The 16958-nt window shown below is 44.4% G+C and overlaps 1 protein-coding gene across 4 annotated transcripts in view; it reads right to left on the minus strand.

Moving 5' to 3' along the window:
• Positions 1 to 14555, minus strand: part of CDC42SE2 (CDC42 small effector 2) — a 94077-nt gene extending 79522 nt beyond the window's left edge. The window contains exon 1 of one of the 4 annotated variants that reach the window (XM_088653028.1): positions 13781 to 14555. The gene's annotated coding sequence lies outside the window, so the exon portion shown is untranslated. Of the gene's footprint in view, positions 1 to 13059; positions 13228 to 13601; positions 13749 to 13780 lie in introns of those variants that run through there. The other 3 variants (XM_035099731.3, XM_035099733.3, XM_088653029.1) reach the window with 3 other exon arrangements.
• Between the last annotated feature and the right edge of the window lie 2403 nt (positions 14556 to 16958).

Consider the following 16958-nt stretch of genomic DNA (forward strand, 5'->3'; position numbering starts at 1 on the left):
GTACCACTGCAGCAGAAAGGTAAATAGCATTTCCGTGCACCCTGGTTTCTGTCACGGTGTCCTGTTGTGCCAGAAACGGTTTAGTCCTGCTGTCCACATGACCTGGAAAGCTGCCTGTGGACAAACACCGGCTTTCTCGGCCTGAAAGCGGAGATGAGTGTCACACCCCATAGTCAATTTCCACTGCACTTAACCATCCAGGGGTACTTTACCTTTACCTTTTACCAAAGCACAAAGAGCGGGAGAAGCAGGAGAAGCTTAGCAATAATGTCTATTTGTGGCATCCCTGGTTCAAATAATCTGAAGGAGGAGATCTGAGAAAGGCCTTTTCTGAAGATATTGTGATGTGTCAGTCTAAGTACTGTAGAAAGTATTGAGCTAGGGCATTGCTTTTTAATAACTTAACCATCCAGGGGTCCTTTACCTTTTTTCTATTCTTTTACATATACATGGAACTTTTATTTTTGCAAGGAACCTCACAGCCTTTATTGTACTTTGCCCTTGCAACATCACAATGAGAACATGATTTTGTTTGTGGGGAATTGAAACTCAGAGAGAGCGACTTGCCCACACAATGAATTAATATTGCAAGTGGAACTTGAATCCGGTCCTTCTAACAATTCTCTTTTCCAATGGGCCACTCTCCCTGGCACACACTCCCTAACTTGAGAGCAGGAGCAAGGGGGAGGAAATACTTGAAAAATAAGTTGCAGTGCCTTTCCCCAGAAGGCACTGCTCACAATACCACCCTTACCTTGAATTATGGTGAGGAAAAGGCATGCATGGGGGTTGGGGAAAGGCCTGTTATTTCAGACAAGAGGCATATTTTTTATTTTAAAAGCCCACAACTTGTTAAAATAATATACAACAGACACAACCAAGTATTCCAGACCAGACACAGGTGTGCATCCCCTGAATTTTTGCACTAGCACATAATTATTTTTTATACTAATGGAGATGTTGCTCTAGAAGCTACAACATTCCACTACATGCGGTTAAAAAGGTCCTTTGCCCAGCAACATTATATTTTGGGTGTAGGAGACTTAATGTCTTCTCTATAGAGATCTTTAATTTCAAAGTACCGTACTGGGCAGAGAGAATAATGAGTGCTTTGAGTAATACAAGTAGTAGTTTTCCAAACATAATACCTACATGCAATTACATAACTTACATTAGGCAACCTAAACAAATAATTATGTTTAAACTTTCCATTCTACTCTTAAATGTCAATGTCTCTACTGTTCTGTCCTCGAGCATTCCCACAGGATCTACTAAGCTTAACACCTGAGTATGCTCCCTACTGGGACAAATCTCTTATCCACCAGAGAAAAAGAAATCTGCAGTGGGTTTTTGAAGGTTAGTTGCCTCTTTAAAAAGTTGCCTTGCTATATTTTTGAATGACCACACGGTAAACTGGTTCTGCAAACAATTTGTAAAAGCAAAGAATAATCATTTGAGCCACAGTGGCTTCATGCAATTTTATGGAGATGAAGGGAGGCACACAAAAGAATACAAAGGAACAAGGGGGAAATCATCACTTGATATGATTAATTCACAGTACTTAACACATTGCCAAGCATAAGGCCTGGAAGCAAAGGAAAGTCTCTGACCACTGTGTTTTGCATACGCATCTACAGTCACAGTGGTTAGACAAATTGCCACTCTTCCTTCTGGCATCAGAGATCATGAAATCTCCTTAGACACAAAAAGGGGAATGTGAGCTACACAATTCTCATGAACATACCTTGTAAACAACTTAGTATACCAAGTTCCTTTCAGAAAGTTAGTAACTGCATTCTAACATCTGGGAATCCAAATTCAGTGATGGAATAAACTTTTTGAAAATGAGACAGAATAAAGCACTCTTAAGATTGGGCCATTTTAGCTTCAAGTCTACTGTAAATATATTTTGGAGGAAAAGTAGCAAAGTGTTTATTCAGTCAACAGTTTTCCTTAACTAAGTAAAAGGCATCAGACGAATACTTCTATTTTAGGTGAGGAACGTGAAAGCTGAGAGAAGTGATTAGCAGAAGGTCAGTCTACCCAAAGGTTTATTTTCTTTTAAAGTTCACTTAGCACTGGTCACAGATTTGAGTTGCTATGAAAACTGAACCTGAGAGGAAGAGTGGAAGAGAGAAATTCATCTGCAAGCAAGAATTACACAATTAATTATAACCTTATAATAAGTATCGGGGGGGGGGGGAGAGGCCTTTGCAGATCTATTGCAACTCACCCAGAGGTCTAGCAGCAGATCATAATCTACCTGACCATTCCTGGTTGTCACTAATGTAAAGGCTATATGTATATAAATCCATCATGCCTTTGTAAGGTGCTGGGTAATACAGGGGACAAAGGCTTATGGGTCAGATAATGTCTCCCCTTCTGTAAAACAAAAAGTAAAACATTCGACAACTAATGAAGATCGACAACATCAACATTCTTATGAACAAGCTAGTTTTCATAAGCTGTCTAAACAAGTACAAAAGATTATTGTGCTCGATTGAAAGAAAGAAAGAAAACCAAAACACACACACAATGGTTTGTTTTATACAACAATTTTCTAAACATTGGTAGAAGGGTTTTGCTAAATATTTTCTTATTTATTATTTTGTTCAATATATACATATGCCATAGCATATACCTACTGTATATTAAAATGGATGCAGAAGAATATGAAATACCACCTGCCTAGCACCACAATCTCCCTACCTGAAGAATTGTGTACTTCACAAATTTGAGTTGCTATGAAAACTGAACCTGAGAGGAAGAGTGGACGAGAGAAATTCATCTGCAAGCAAGAATTACACAATTAATTATAACCTTATAATACATTAGTATGTTTAGAAGCCACGTGTGACCTCTAGTTATTCTGCAAACAAATGGCTTGCTGTCTCTGGATCCTGCTTTATACAGAGAGGGAACAAATGGCTCATTGTTCTGCCCTAAAATAGTTGCAGAGAATTAAATATTTTATCCCTACTTGTGTCATAAAGTGCTACTATTGTACAAGTACTCTACTGTGAAGATACATTAGATAAGATTTGGAGCAAGCAAAAATCAATCATCTTGACGTCTCAGGAACCACTTAAGCTAACTGTTCAAGAAAAAGAGCCACATTAAGTCTGTAGTGGCAAGATGACAAATATATAATTAAAATGTTGTGGCACCTTTGAGGCTAACTGGTTTATATGTGGCCTGAATTTTTGCTGGTCAATAGCTTACTTCATCAGATGCATTAAGCAGACAGACAAGATCATAGACATAAAGGCAAAAAGCAAAGGACCCCTGGATGGTTAAGTCCAGTCAAAGGCGACCACGGGGTTGTGGCGCTCATTCTGCTTTCAGGTCAAGGGAGCCAGCGTTTGTCCACAGACAGCTTTCCGGGTCATGTGGCCAGCAGGACTAAACCACTTCAGGTGCAACAGGACACTGTGATGGAAACCACAGCGCATGGAAATGCTGTTTACCTTCCCACCGGAGTGGTACCTATTTATCTACTTGCACTTTGACGTGCTTTCGAACTGCTAGGTTGGCAGGAGCTGGGACAGAACAACGGGAGCCTACTCTGCCGCATGGATTCGAACCGCCGACCTTCTGATCGGCAAGCCCAAGAACATGGGTAGGCAAACTAAGGCCCGGGGGCCTGATCCGGCCCAATTGGCATCTAAATCCGGCCCGCCGACAGTATGGGAGTCAGCGTGTTTTTACATGAGTAGAATGTGTCCTTTTATTTAAAATGCATCTCTGGGTTATTTGTGGGGCATAGGAATTCATTTTTTCTTCTTCAAAGTATAGTCTGGCTCCACACAAGGTCTGAGGGACAGTGGACCGGCCCCCTGCTGAAAAAGTTTGCTGACCCCTGCCCAAGAGGCTCAGTGGTTTAGACCACAGCGCCACCCACATCAACCTGGACAGCCTATGACAAATCAAATTTTAAAAGTGGAAGTTTAAGATAACATAACCCACTTGCCAGAGCACAGAGTGTCACATGGATGTTGTAGATATGTGTACACAATGTAAAGCTGACCAGCATTATGCAATTAATGAATTAAGATTCTAAATCCCCCTATATCATCAACTACCCTTCTAAGTTTTCATTTAACTAGCATTAAATGGACCGGTTCACACATATGAAAGTCTGTCTGCATGGAGCAGTTTGAGGATGCAACTGTATGGAAGAAACACAAGCTGTCCCAAGCACATTCACAATTACCGGTACTTGGTGGTAGGTAGCACATTTTCCAGCAAACAGCAGAAGCAAGCAGGGATGTGGCCACTTATTCAAAGCTCTGAACAAGCCCTGTAAGTTTTCCTACTGCTACACAGATTCAGCATGAAACTGGGAGCCTACTTCAGAAGTGGTCCAGACATTTTAAGTTTTACATCTGGCGAACCGCCAATATTCAATTTGTATACTGTATATTCTCTCTATCACAAGCCACTTTGGTTGAGTGGCTGGGGCAACGCAGTCAGATGGGTGGCATATAAATTTATTATTATTATTATTAGCCACCTTGGTAGTCCCAAATCCATCTCAAAATAAATATGGCACAAATTGAAGTAGTAAGCTACCAATAAACAACTAAAACTAATTCTAGGGGACACCAACATCCAAGCGATCATTTTATGTGTGTATCAGTAACGCATCAGCCTCATACTTCATTTCTAACCCTGATGTGTTAATCACCTCTAAAGAAAGGAGCCCATAACCGCTTAAAATGTCAATGCAAAACTCATTTAAAATTCTAATACAAATAAGCTTCATAGAGTAGTAAAGACGCCACATTATTGATCCAGCTTCCAAACAATTAAATAAAGTCATCCTTGATTTGGGATTCGAACAGCAGCAAACCAAGGAAGGGAAGGATGAAGCAGGGTGGAAATCATATATTAAAAAAAATAAAGCCAAACACTATCAACAAGAGTGACAACCAGTAGCCTCGGTCACAATTAGTGGTTTATTTACAAGGCAGAGGTTAATTGATTTTATGTCCGCAATCCATTTTCCATTACATGCTTCTAGGGGACAATATGGCATTCACTCATGAAAATTATACCGATTTGTAGCACACAAACATGTTATTTTTCTTACACTTTGCTGAAAAATCATTTCTCTTTTTTAAAAAAATTGTGCAGTAAGAAAGAATGCATGCCACCCTGAAGAGATACAACAGCAAAACAGGGAAATAGACAGCACTTATTTTAATAGGTCTACTCTGATTGCAACACTGGGTTGAATCCGGCTAAGCCCAACTCAAAGCAGACCCACTGAAATGAATGAATCTGAATTAGTGGTACCCTGAGCAGGCCTCGGAGTCTGAACGCTGTTGCTGCACTTGTCTTTTGATTACTTAAGACTGCCCTTCCCTCTCTGCTGAATTCAGTCAAGTTTTCTCCCCCTTTTCATAGGCAAGGAATACCACGACAAGATGTTGAAAAAAAAACTCCTGCCGTCTTTCGGTCGTGACAAGACACGAGGAGCCTTTGCTCATATAATGGCAGTTGAAGTGAAGCAGGCTGCAGGAGAGCTCTGACGAGCAATATGGGGGGTCAGCGTTCCTGAAAGGCCACCAGGCAGATTGCATTATCTTGCTGCAAGGATTTGGCATGCAATTGCTTATAAGTCTTTGCACCAGAGCAAAGTTGCTTTGCACTGGATTTCGGACATCTGATACATATGTGCAGTGACCCAAGAACCCCAGTTCTCTTTGTTTGTCCTTTTAAAGGCAGAATTCCTGTGCCGAGCTACTCAAGCTTATTCAATCTACCAAAATAGACAACTGTTTGCCAGATCTATCCATACCCGAAGTTTCTAGACCATCTTGGCTGTGAAGAGAAGTTTGAGGGTATGTAGATTGTAGACAATCTCCACAGAAGCCTCAAAAAGCAAAAAGAAAGTTTGACCCAAGTTTTTAAGGGGGGGGGAGCTAGACTTCCTGGACAAGCACATATTTCTGTCCCCAGAAGCCCCCTCCAACAAAATTCAATATTGGTATTATGTTGCAAACAGCTCAGGCAAACTAAGGAGCTATGCAAAATGACACATCTTATTTGAGTATTTGGGTTTTCTTGCCACACAAATAGGACCCCCCCTGCATTTGGCATAAGCAGTATTTCTTTTCTGGGGGGGGACATTTTGTGAATCTTTGTACTTTTGTCCATTTACTGTATTTATTTCCCCCGATTTGAACTATAAAATGGTGATTTTCTTGAGTCAAAATGAGAGTACCCCTAAACCTTTTTTTAGGAAAAAAGAGCACTGGGCATGAAGGATTGCCAGCACTAGTCACAACAAAAACCTTGTGAAGCTGACAAAGTTAGTCCTTAGCAGAGGACCAGGATTTCAGAAGGAGCATTCACATTGAGAGCAAACAGATTCTCTTCCCACAGGTATCTAGTATTTTCTAAACTTTTCCAGATCAAATTATTATCTATTTACTCCAATTTCCCTCTTTCTACACTAAGAATTGGCTGTTCTCTACTCCCTTTCAACAACAATATGGAAGTTGCTGCATTCTGCAAGGGCAAGGCAAATTACCATCGCGGAACTACTACTGGGAATTTCTGAAACCAAAATCAAACTGCAAGCCAGTTATGAAGCAGCAGAGTTGTCTAACTGCAAAAGGGCTTAAAGGCTGCAATCCTAAGCATATCTACTCAGAAGTAAGCCTCACTGAACCCGGCGGGGCCCACCTCTGAGCAAACATGCCTAGGATTATGCTATAAGAAAGTTATATGAGGGCAAAGAAAGAGTGGGGGATGCATGGCCCTCAAAAGTGGGGAGCCCAGTGCTACTGGACTCTAATTCCCATCAGTCCACGTTAGCATGGGCAATGGTCAGAGATTACTGGAGTTTTAGTTTAGCAATATCCGGAGGACTATGGTCTCCCAGCTCTGGCAGTAAAGTCAACACAGGTAATTGCTGCCAGCAGAGAAGCTAATGCTTGTCAATTAAGGAGACAACCTACTGATATAAGGACCCAGTCCCAAAAGTAGTTATTTACATACTTTAAATTGTAGTGTAAAATATTATTATTATTATTATTATTATTATTATTATTATTATTATTATTATTGTACCACCCTTCATCCAAGGACCACATAAATTGACTGAACTGACTAGGAAAATTGATAAGACTACTCAGTTGTGGAAGCATTTAATGACCTAACAGTGTTGGGCAACCTTTTGAGCTTGGTGTGTCAAAATTCACCAAAAAACGAGCATAACTCGAGGGTGGGGTGTCACTTCAAGAAAAAAACCCATAATTTCATGATATTTATAGTTTAAATAACAAAAATGTATAATTGTAATATATAACTGTATTTAATAAACCAAAAACTAATTATTTAACCTAACCAAACCAAAAACCCCTTACTTATCACATAGTGCCCAGAGTTGTTGAGCTTGTTGTTGGAGGTGTTGGAGGGTTTTGGGGTGTGTGTGTGTGCAAAAGTTGCTTTGCTTTTGGGGGGGATGCCCCAAAGCTGCTGCGCTTTTTTTGGGGGGGGGAACAGAAATAAATGATGAATAATACCTTTGCTGGAACTAACACGCAGCACCGACATAGTCTGCCAAAGCGCCAGAAAAAACAGCACAGAAAGGGTTAAAAAACCAATCTCTGGCTACCAGCAACAACAACAACAACAACAACAACAACAACAACGGATCTGGGTTTTAACAGCAGAGACAAGCTGTAGCGGAGACAAGCTCTAGTGGAGACAAGCTGTAGGAGGAGCGGGAGAACAAATGGGGGGGAAAACAACAACAACAGCAGCATGAATGGGCCAATGGGGCGTATGCCAGCAGTGAGGGCTCTGTGTGTCACATCTGACATGCATGTGATAGGTTCGCCATCACTAAGGTCCTAAGGTCTTATCACCCTCCCAATACTTATCTCTAACACAGCATGCATAGGTAGACAAAAGAGGAAATGTCAGTGTAAACCCAAGAAACAAGAAGACACAGAGCAAAAGCACAAGGCTCTACAACATGGGTGTCAAACACAAGGCCCGGGGGCCAAATCCGGCCCGCCAGACCTCGTCATGTGGCCCGCCGAGCGCCCCAGCCAGCGGGACCCAGCAGCGGGACCTTGCTGCTGAAGCGCCGCGCCAACAAACAGCTGGGGCCTGGGGGGGTAGAAAGGCAGGCGGAGCAGCGCTGCGTGGAGCGCCCCGAGCCACAGCAGGAGAAGGAGGAGGCAGCTTGCTGGGTCAGCGCCCAGCAGCGCCGCACGGAGAGTCCCGAGCCTCTGCGACGCAGCAGTGCTCTGTAGCACTTTGAATCCTCCTCCTCCTGCCATGGCTCGGCGCCTGGAAACGGCTGCTGCTGCTGCTGCTGCTGCTGCAGCAGCACAGACAAAGCACCCAGCAGCGCTGTGTGGAGGAGGAGGAGGATTCAAAGTGCTACAGAGCACTGCTGCGTTGCAGAGGCTCGGGACTCTCCGTATGGCGCTGCTGGGCACCGACCCGGCAAGCCGCCTCCTCCTCTTGCCTCACCTCCTCCTCCTCCTGCCGCGGCTCAGCCTCATGAACGTGAGCTCAGCAGCGGCTCAGCCTCATGAACGTGCAACTCTGAGGCTTTACGCACGTCTCCTAAAACGGACACCCGCTGACTCACGCTGCACGGGAAATGCTTTTTGCCCGTGGGTCCCTTCGCGCTCTTTTCTGGCGCTGAATCAAGGCGACGACCCCCCCCTTTCCCTTTCTTCCTTCCTCTCTCTCGTTCTTATTCTTTCTTTCCCTCTCCTTCCTTCCTTCTTTATCTCTGTCTTCTCTCCCTCTTTCTTTTTCTTTACTTCTTTATTCCCTTCCTTCTTTCCTACTCTTCTTTCTCTCACCTCTTTCCTTCCTCTCTCCCTCCTGCTCCCTCTTTTCTTTCTTCCTTTCTTTCTTCCTTCCTTTCTTCCTTCCGTCCTTCCCATCTTTCTTCCTCTCCTCAGAAACATAGGATGCTGCTTTATACTTCTGGCCCTTAAACCCTGGAACCAGGAGAGCAGCTCCAGTGAGTCAACCTCAGCCAGTCCCTTTGGTGAAGGGTGGTGGCTCACTGGCAGAACATCTGTCCTGCATGCAGAAGGACCCCAGCATCTCCATGTACCAGTAGCTCTGCAAAGCTCCTGCATGAAACCCTAGCGAGCCTCCACCACCCAGTGCAGTTACCAAAAATCATTTTTCAATAAATTGTACAATAATTGTACATTTGAATATCTACTTGCCATTATTCTGACTATGTTTCTGCTTTCAGAGCTAGTTATTACTTACATTATTACAAAAAAAACAGTAATAATTGAATGCAGTGACAATAATTTATGATAATAAAGAGTGGACACATAGTCCTACAGATACAACTGGCCCTTTGAGGGTGACCAAACTGCTGATGCGGCCCCCGATGAATTTGAGTTTGACACCCCTGCTCTACAATAATTGAGACATGGGGAAAACACAGTATCAGAGGGGCTTTCCAATAATAGCTAAGGCCACGATCCTAAACCCACTTACTTTGGAATCAGTTCTAACAAAGTCAATAAGGCTTACTTTTGAGAAGGGTTACTTTAAGCCTGCACTGAAGAGAACAACTGAAAATAAGGTGACTCAAACAAACCAAAAGGGTTTACATACTGTAATAAAAAATTAAACAAGACATTATGGATATATGGGCAGTTATCAAATATTGATCAGCCTACACAACTCCATTAAGTGAATGGAAATTGAATGGGCAAAATTATCCAAGAAGAAACTTTATGGCCTCATCCTATTAAGAGTATTAGTATACAATGCCATCAACGTGCATGGCACTTTGCAGAACAAGAGACAAAAGAAAGGTCCCTGACCCAAGGAGCTTCCAATTTAAGATTTGCTACAGATGAGTAATGGAGGGAATGGAAATTAAGCAATCAATGAAAATGCATTTTTAGTTGCATACGTAGAAATGGGGGGGGTGTCCCTGAGCCTACCAAATAATTTATTTGTTAGTTAGTTTAATTTGTAGATCTCAGGGCAGTTCACAGCATAAAATGTGCACTTTCCAAAGCAAGACATGAACTGAAACACAACCATGCCTTGAAATGCACACTTTCAATTTTGCAGTGTAGTTCTCCAGCCATGTAATGCAAAAATGCACATATTAGGGTAAGGTGGGCATAGAAGAAATATATGAGTGATAACAAAATGCATTGTGCTAAGGGACACTGCCTTTGCAAAAAAAAAAAAAACATGCACATTAGGGAAATTGCACACAAAAAACATGTGTATTAGGAGAAATTCACGGTAAGATGCTGGTTGATTTTTATGAGGATTTTATTTTAAATGAATTGTAAACAGATATAGAAATGTGGAGAACTGATTTAAGATTGGAAAAACAAAACAAGAATTGAAATTGCCAGATTTCCCCATTTCTAGTACATGTATTTATGTTTACTTTCACTAGGGGACGACTAAGAGGTCATGCCAAAAGCTTCAAAGAAAAGGTAGCTTTAAGGAGAGGGCTCCTAAACTCTGGGTTGTGGGTTCAAGCCCCACATTGGGCAAAAGGTCCCAAGCACAAGTTTATATTTCCATGTCAGCAATAGATGCAGAGTAGCAGTTTTATACAAAGCGTGGGGCCAGAGAGGTGAAAAGAGGACACAACTGGAAATGACTCACCAAAAATGGCAAGCTGAAGACCTGACAGAGTCACTTGCATAAGAACAACAACAAATACATAATAGTTAAAATCAAGGTTTTTTTGTTTTGTTTTTTAAATACATTAGACAGGGAAGGTCTTTCTGCCTCTCTGGTGTCCTTCCTTTCTGTCCCCTGAGAATCTGTCTCACCACAGGCAAGAGTAAACTTTAACAGCCCTCACATTGTAGCTATAAGTAACTTTAAAGTGCCCTGTTACAACTCCAACATAACACTGTTGCCAGCCAATGAGTTACCACAAACTGAGGTGATCCCCGGGTTTTCTTCTTGCCCAGGTCAAATATGTGTACGTATTTATAACATGAGAATGGCCACACCAGCGTATTCCCTTCATTGTGCCCGATACAAGTGCTGGAAATGGCTACTCAATGGGAACCAATGTGGTATAACAGTTAGCGTGTCAGACTAGGACCTAGGAGACGTGGGTTCCAATCCTCGCTCAGACATGACGCTCACTGGGTAAACCTGGGCCATTAACTGCTGCTCATCCTATCTAATCTAATAGGGTTGTTACACATGGGGATTGAATGAGACAGGAGAGAACCATGTTTGCTGCCTTTTAATTCCTTGGCGGAGGGGAAGAACGGGGCTTAAGTACAATAAATAATAAATAGTGAGTATACTGGACAAAGAGAGAAAGAAGAACACACACTTGTACAGTCACGTTCATGTCCAAATATACCTGTGTCATAAATATAAATCCATACATAATCATGATCTAGGAATGAATCTTGAAAATGAGTACAGTGGTGCCTCGCTAGACGAAATTAATTCGTTCCACGGGTCTTTTCTTATAGCGAAAAATTCGTCCAGCGAATCCCATAGGAATGCACTGAATTTTTTCGACCTTTTTTTTGCCCATAGGAACGCATTAATTGAATTTCAATGCATTCCTATGGGAAACCGCGACTTGCTAGATGAATTTTTCGGAAAACGCATTCGTCTAGCGAGGCAAGCTCCGCTCGAAAAAACCTTTCGTTAAGCGGAAATTTCGTTAAGCAGGGCATTCGCTAAGCGAGGCACCACTGTATAATCAAAATATTCCAAACTACCTAGCTTCCTTCATTTTTTAAAAGCATCCTTAAAACATTAACTCATCATTTAGAAATATCTTGCTTAGCATTATCACAGTCTCTGCTTCTAGGTTTCAGTTCAGAGTAACAGGTACATTTCACTTATCTGTAGATATGCCTATGCCATTGTATTTAAACTGCATCTCTTTAAGAAAAGGCAGGATTTGATTTGAAAGCATATTCACATCAAAGCATGCATCACCCTTTAATTTACATCAGATTGGCCACTCTGGAGCTAGGCATCCATGCATTTTGCAGCAGCTTGGTGAAATCCACTGTGGTTGGGGAAACTCATCATACAAAAGGAGTCTCAATAAATTCAGGCCAAAATCCTAAAGACACCTCTGTGTCTACTGAAAAGCAAGCCCCAGTGAGTTAGTGGAGATTACTTCCAGGTGAATGGATATATGGCTTACAGCCTTATCAGGAATGAAGCCTCATGAATCTCAGACAGTGATATTTTCCTAGTAAATATGCAGGGGACTGAGCTGTTGCTGAATGTCGAGAGTTTTAATCCAACTGGTAAAAATGCTCATAGAAATAAATGAACATGGCTAACTTAGGTCAATTAATTTCACTGGGTAAAACTTAGCTGAATATCACTGAATATGTATTCACTGGAATATATATATACTGGAATCAAATCTATTTTTATGGGGAGGTTTAGCACGTACTGTTAGCTAACTTCCTCTCTTCTAAGCATTTATCTTAGAAGTATATGGTTTTGACAGTGGGAGCTTCAGAAATTAAGCCTAAGGTAACATCTCTTCCCTTCGACCTGCAAGATCTGCTTCTACTGTACTACACAAGCACAAGCAGCAGCCTCCTGCTTCCATGCACTGCTTAGCACTGCTGCGTTACAGAGTCATGACCACCACACCCTCTCTCCCAAGGAAAAACACACACCAAACAAACTACAGAAGAAGCCTCCATTTGTCCTTGAGTCCAGGAAATACTGCTACTGAACAACCTTCTCCCTTGTGACTATTACCTTCACCCAGAACCAGCAATTAAATTTGTTGCAACTGTTGATGTTGTCCACTTGCATCGAGTGCATGCTAGCTACTAAAATATCACACGCTTCCGATTTTCCAGGCAGCAATTATTGCAAGAACGAATCTGGCATCTTGAGACGTTGTAAATAAATGGGAGGGAGGGGAGAGGGAAAGGGAAAGGGTGGGAAAGACCTTCTATCGCTTTAACCCCATAAGGAAAATGCAACGCGTAAATTCTGCTCATATTCTGCTCTGCTATTTGAGTGGGAGAGGAATGAGCGAAAGAAAAGACTCCCCCCCCCTTTACTTACTGAACCACTCAATGGCTGAATTCAGAGAAAACAGAAAACCATCATTTTCTTCCAAACCTCTGCATATACGAAGAAGACTCCGTAGGGTATCATTTCCTGAAAATGGCAGAGGTGCAGACTGGTATAGCACGGCGAGACCCACCCAGCTCCTGGCAGCATGGCTGGCTACTTCCATCGCCAGAAAGCACACAAAAATCAGCCAACGCTTTCCTTTTTCTGACGCTTCCCCCTATATTGCCTCTGAATTGTTGTCGGAGTGTGTGCATGTGTGTGGTATTTGAGACTTCACCTCCTTGCCATGTTATTTCCCATTCTGCACTCCTCCTTTCCCTTGGAAGGAAAGGGCAGCGCCATGGAGCTGAGGACGGATTAGAAGAAAAACAAAACACCCAGACTTTCACCCCCACCCCCCAATATGGACCATAGGGCTTCAGCCGAGGGCGCCAGGGTATGGGAAGGCCTCGGACTCTACACCGCTGGGGAGATGCAAAGGTGGAAACACCCCCCACGCCGTCCCTCTCCCAGCTTCCCAAGAAGAGCACCTTATTTTGCCAAGGGCTGAGCATTCTTGCAGCCACGGTCCTTGCCCAGCGCCACCGCCACCTTTACGCAGCCCGCGCGCGCCGCTCCATCAGTGCCTTCTCGCTGCTGCAGGCTTGATAGGCGGGATGCGATTGCGGGGGAGGGGAGGGGAGGAATGGCGGGGAGGGGGGGGGCTTACCTGGTCTCTCCGACACCACCCTCCTAAGCAATGGGACGCCCGGCTTTGCGGGGGAGGGAGGGGGGAAGCGTCCCTAACAAGGCGTCTCGCTCTCTCCGCCTGCCACTCACCTCTCCCCCGCCGGCAGCCTCCGGCTCTCCTTTGTCTAGCTCCCTTTCTGCAACCGGCGTCCTGTCGCGTTTCGTCTCGGCTCCCCTCCCCGCCGCTCCGGGGATGGCGGAGAGGAAGCTGCGCTTGAAGCCGACGCGGGCGAAGAGGCAGGCGGCCGGGGAAAAGGAGGAGGCGTCGCCGTCTCCGCCGCCCCTCCGCTCGCTTCCTTTCGTTTTGCGCCCTCGGCTCGGCCTCGGTCTGCCTTGAGGGGCGAATCCCGCGCAGACACGGAGTAGCAGCAGCAGCAGCCCGGGTGGCGGAGGGATGAGGCGGCGACGGCGGCTCCTGCTCACTCTCCCCCAGCCCCGGCAAGCGGGAGGGTAGATGGGTGGGACCTGCTCCTCCTCCTCCTCCTCTTCCCCAGCCGGCTGACACGGAGCTAGTGCCGGTCGAGAGACGCGCCTCGGAGGGGCTGCTAAGGCGCTTCGGCGGACTGCGAGGAGGACCGCGCATGAGCGGCCTGGGGGGACCCAAGGCGGGGAGGAGGCGCGCCAAAGCAGGGGCAAGACGGGGGAACACCGGCCGGCCGGCTGGCTGGCTAGCTAGCTAGCTGGCTACGAAGGGAGGCGGGGCGCTGTCCAACGACCAGCAAGAAGCGTCTGCACTACGAACTGAAACGGCTTTATGCTTGTCGTAACCTCGCCTTTCCCCCACACACCAAAGGACTCTGGGAATTGTAGTTTTGGGGGAAAAGGTTCTCTCAGGAAACGCAATGTAGCAGCTGGTTTGGGTGGTGGGTGCGCTTTCAGATAGGGCCAAGCCGGTTTCTTGTGGTGCCAGTCACAACCTACCTTCCGCCGTTTCGGATATATCACTCGAGCTGGTGCTTCAGTTTAAATCAATAGGTAAAGGTAAAAGAAGGTAAAGGACCGCTGGACAGTTAGGTCCAGTCAAAGGCAACTATGGGGTTGTGGCGCTCATCTTGCCTTTTCTGGGTCATGTGGCCAGCATAACTAAACCCCTTCTGGCGCAGCAGAACACTATGACGGAAACCAGAGCGCAACAAAATGCTGTTTACCTTCCTGTCGCAGCCTATTTATCGACTTGCGCTGGTGTGCTTTCAAACTGCTAGGTTGGCAGGAGCTGGGACAGAGCAATGGGAGCTCATAAGGTCATGAGGTTTTGAACTGCCAACCTTCTGATTGGCAAGCCCAAGAGGCTCAGTAGTTTAGACCACAGCGCCACCTGCATCACTTTAAAACAATAGATTAAATTCAGCCTGTATGGCCCTGGTCCTCCCTTTACTTAGTGCCTTCTGGGTTGTCAGGTAAAGATGCCACAGTGATAGCAGAAGCTGCAACCGGCAACATTTCCACCATCAGGTCTACACCCCGGGCAACCTCTTCCTTAAGCCATCCTGACCATTGACTAGCCTCTTTGGCATGTCTTTGAGCTCTACCCTCCATTAGGGGTGGGTGATATCTGGTTTCGACGTTGTGATATATCACCAGCTCAACATCTCAATATACCAATATATCACGATGTCTGGGGGGGAAAGGATGGAGCTATGCAGAGGCATCGAGTGGCTTCACAGTTTTTCCCACAATCTGTTTTTTGCAACACACATCGTGACTCATGCTATATTGCCAGGTCAAAAATGTTGAAATCGGTATCATGATATGGACTTCAACGTGGTTGTGGGTGATATATTGATATATTGCCCAGCCATACCATACGTCGGCCCTTGATAGCTAGAATAGTTCCCCCTTGCACCCCACCCCACAATTCTCTCTCTGTTTACATCCCTCTCCCATCTGCCCTTTTCCTCAAGCAACTTACTTTTCCCTTTTTAACCTGGCTCCCCACTCAGCCACACTAGGATATCTCCCTAGTCCTCTGCCTGCCTGCCCCCATTTGAGATTTGGATACCAACCAGTCAGCTTTTCCTTTTCGCACAGAAGTTGAGCTGAAGACATTTTAAGGATTCTCCTTCCTTGGAGGTTTTTAAGCAGAGGTTGGATGGCCATCTGTCATGGATGCTTTAGCTAAGATTGCCGCATTGCAGGGGGTTGGACTATATGACCCTTGGGGTCCCTTCCAGCTCTAAGATTCTATGATTCTATGAACATTCTGTCCCACCACACAGATCAGCCAGTTGGTGTCTTACTGCAAAGACTGTGCATTGGTCAGCGTGCACTGATCCACACACATAAAACAAATTCATGCACAGGCATCTTCCAAAAACCCATCCCAAACCCAAACCCCCCAAAAGGCCCATGCCGATTGGCAAATGGTAATGGGGGCAGGAGCGTGAAAACTCCCACCCAGAAACCTATGTCCCCACTGTGAAAGGACATATGGATCCAGAACTGGCCTCCACAGTCACTTGCAGATTCACTGTTAAGACTGCGTTCATGGAAAACAATCTTACTCAGCTACGAGTGATCACCAAAGAAGAAGGAAAAGAAGGTGTTTGAGACTTCACTGCCACAAATACAATGCTATATACCGGTAGTTATCCATGTAAGTTAAAATAGGTGCTCCATGGAAGTCAAATAGAAATATTTCAAAGGAGAGTTTTCCTGGGAGTTGGTGGATTGAGCAAAGCAATGGCTAGAAAGGAAGAAGCGCCTGAAAATGGACTGCAGATCAAACCAATCAATGCATTTGACTATAATATTCACATGTCCACTTTGAAAACACAGCAATGGGTGACACTGTGCATAGAACCACAGAGAGACAAATTATTGGAAGCCTTTCAAGGAAGGACCCTAGATGAACCTTCTGTGGTGGTCTTCCTTTCTTCATCTACCTCTTGGCTCTGAATGTGGTGCTCCCACTACAGACGATATAAACTCTTAGGCAGAAGTTTCACAAATTGGAAATATTTCTGGAAAACACACAGAGGAAAAAAGAGGATGTCGAGAAAAGTGAAAGAACTACTAAGTCTCCAAAAGAAGAGACTGTTTCAGTGGCAAGTGGTAAACACAGTTTGTCAAAGCTCAAACTTAACAAAAACTTGCACACACTCAACAATGTTGCAAAAGAGACTAGTTTGCTTGGCAAATATATCAACTGAACATGCCCT

Source organism: Zootoca vivipara, chromosome 10, assembly GCF_965207765.1.
Source record: "Zootoca vivipara chromosome 10, rZooViv2.hap1.1, whole genome shotgun sequence".
NCBI lineage: Eukaryota > Metazoa > Chordata > Lepidosauria > Squamata > Lacertidae > Zootoca > Zootoca vivipara.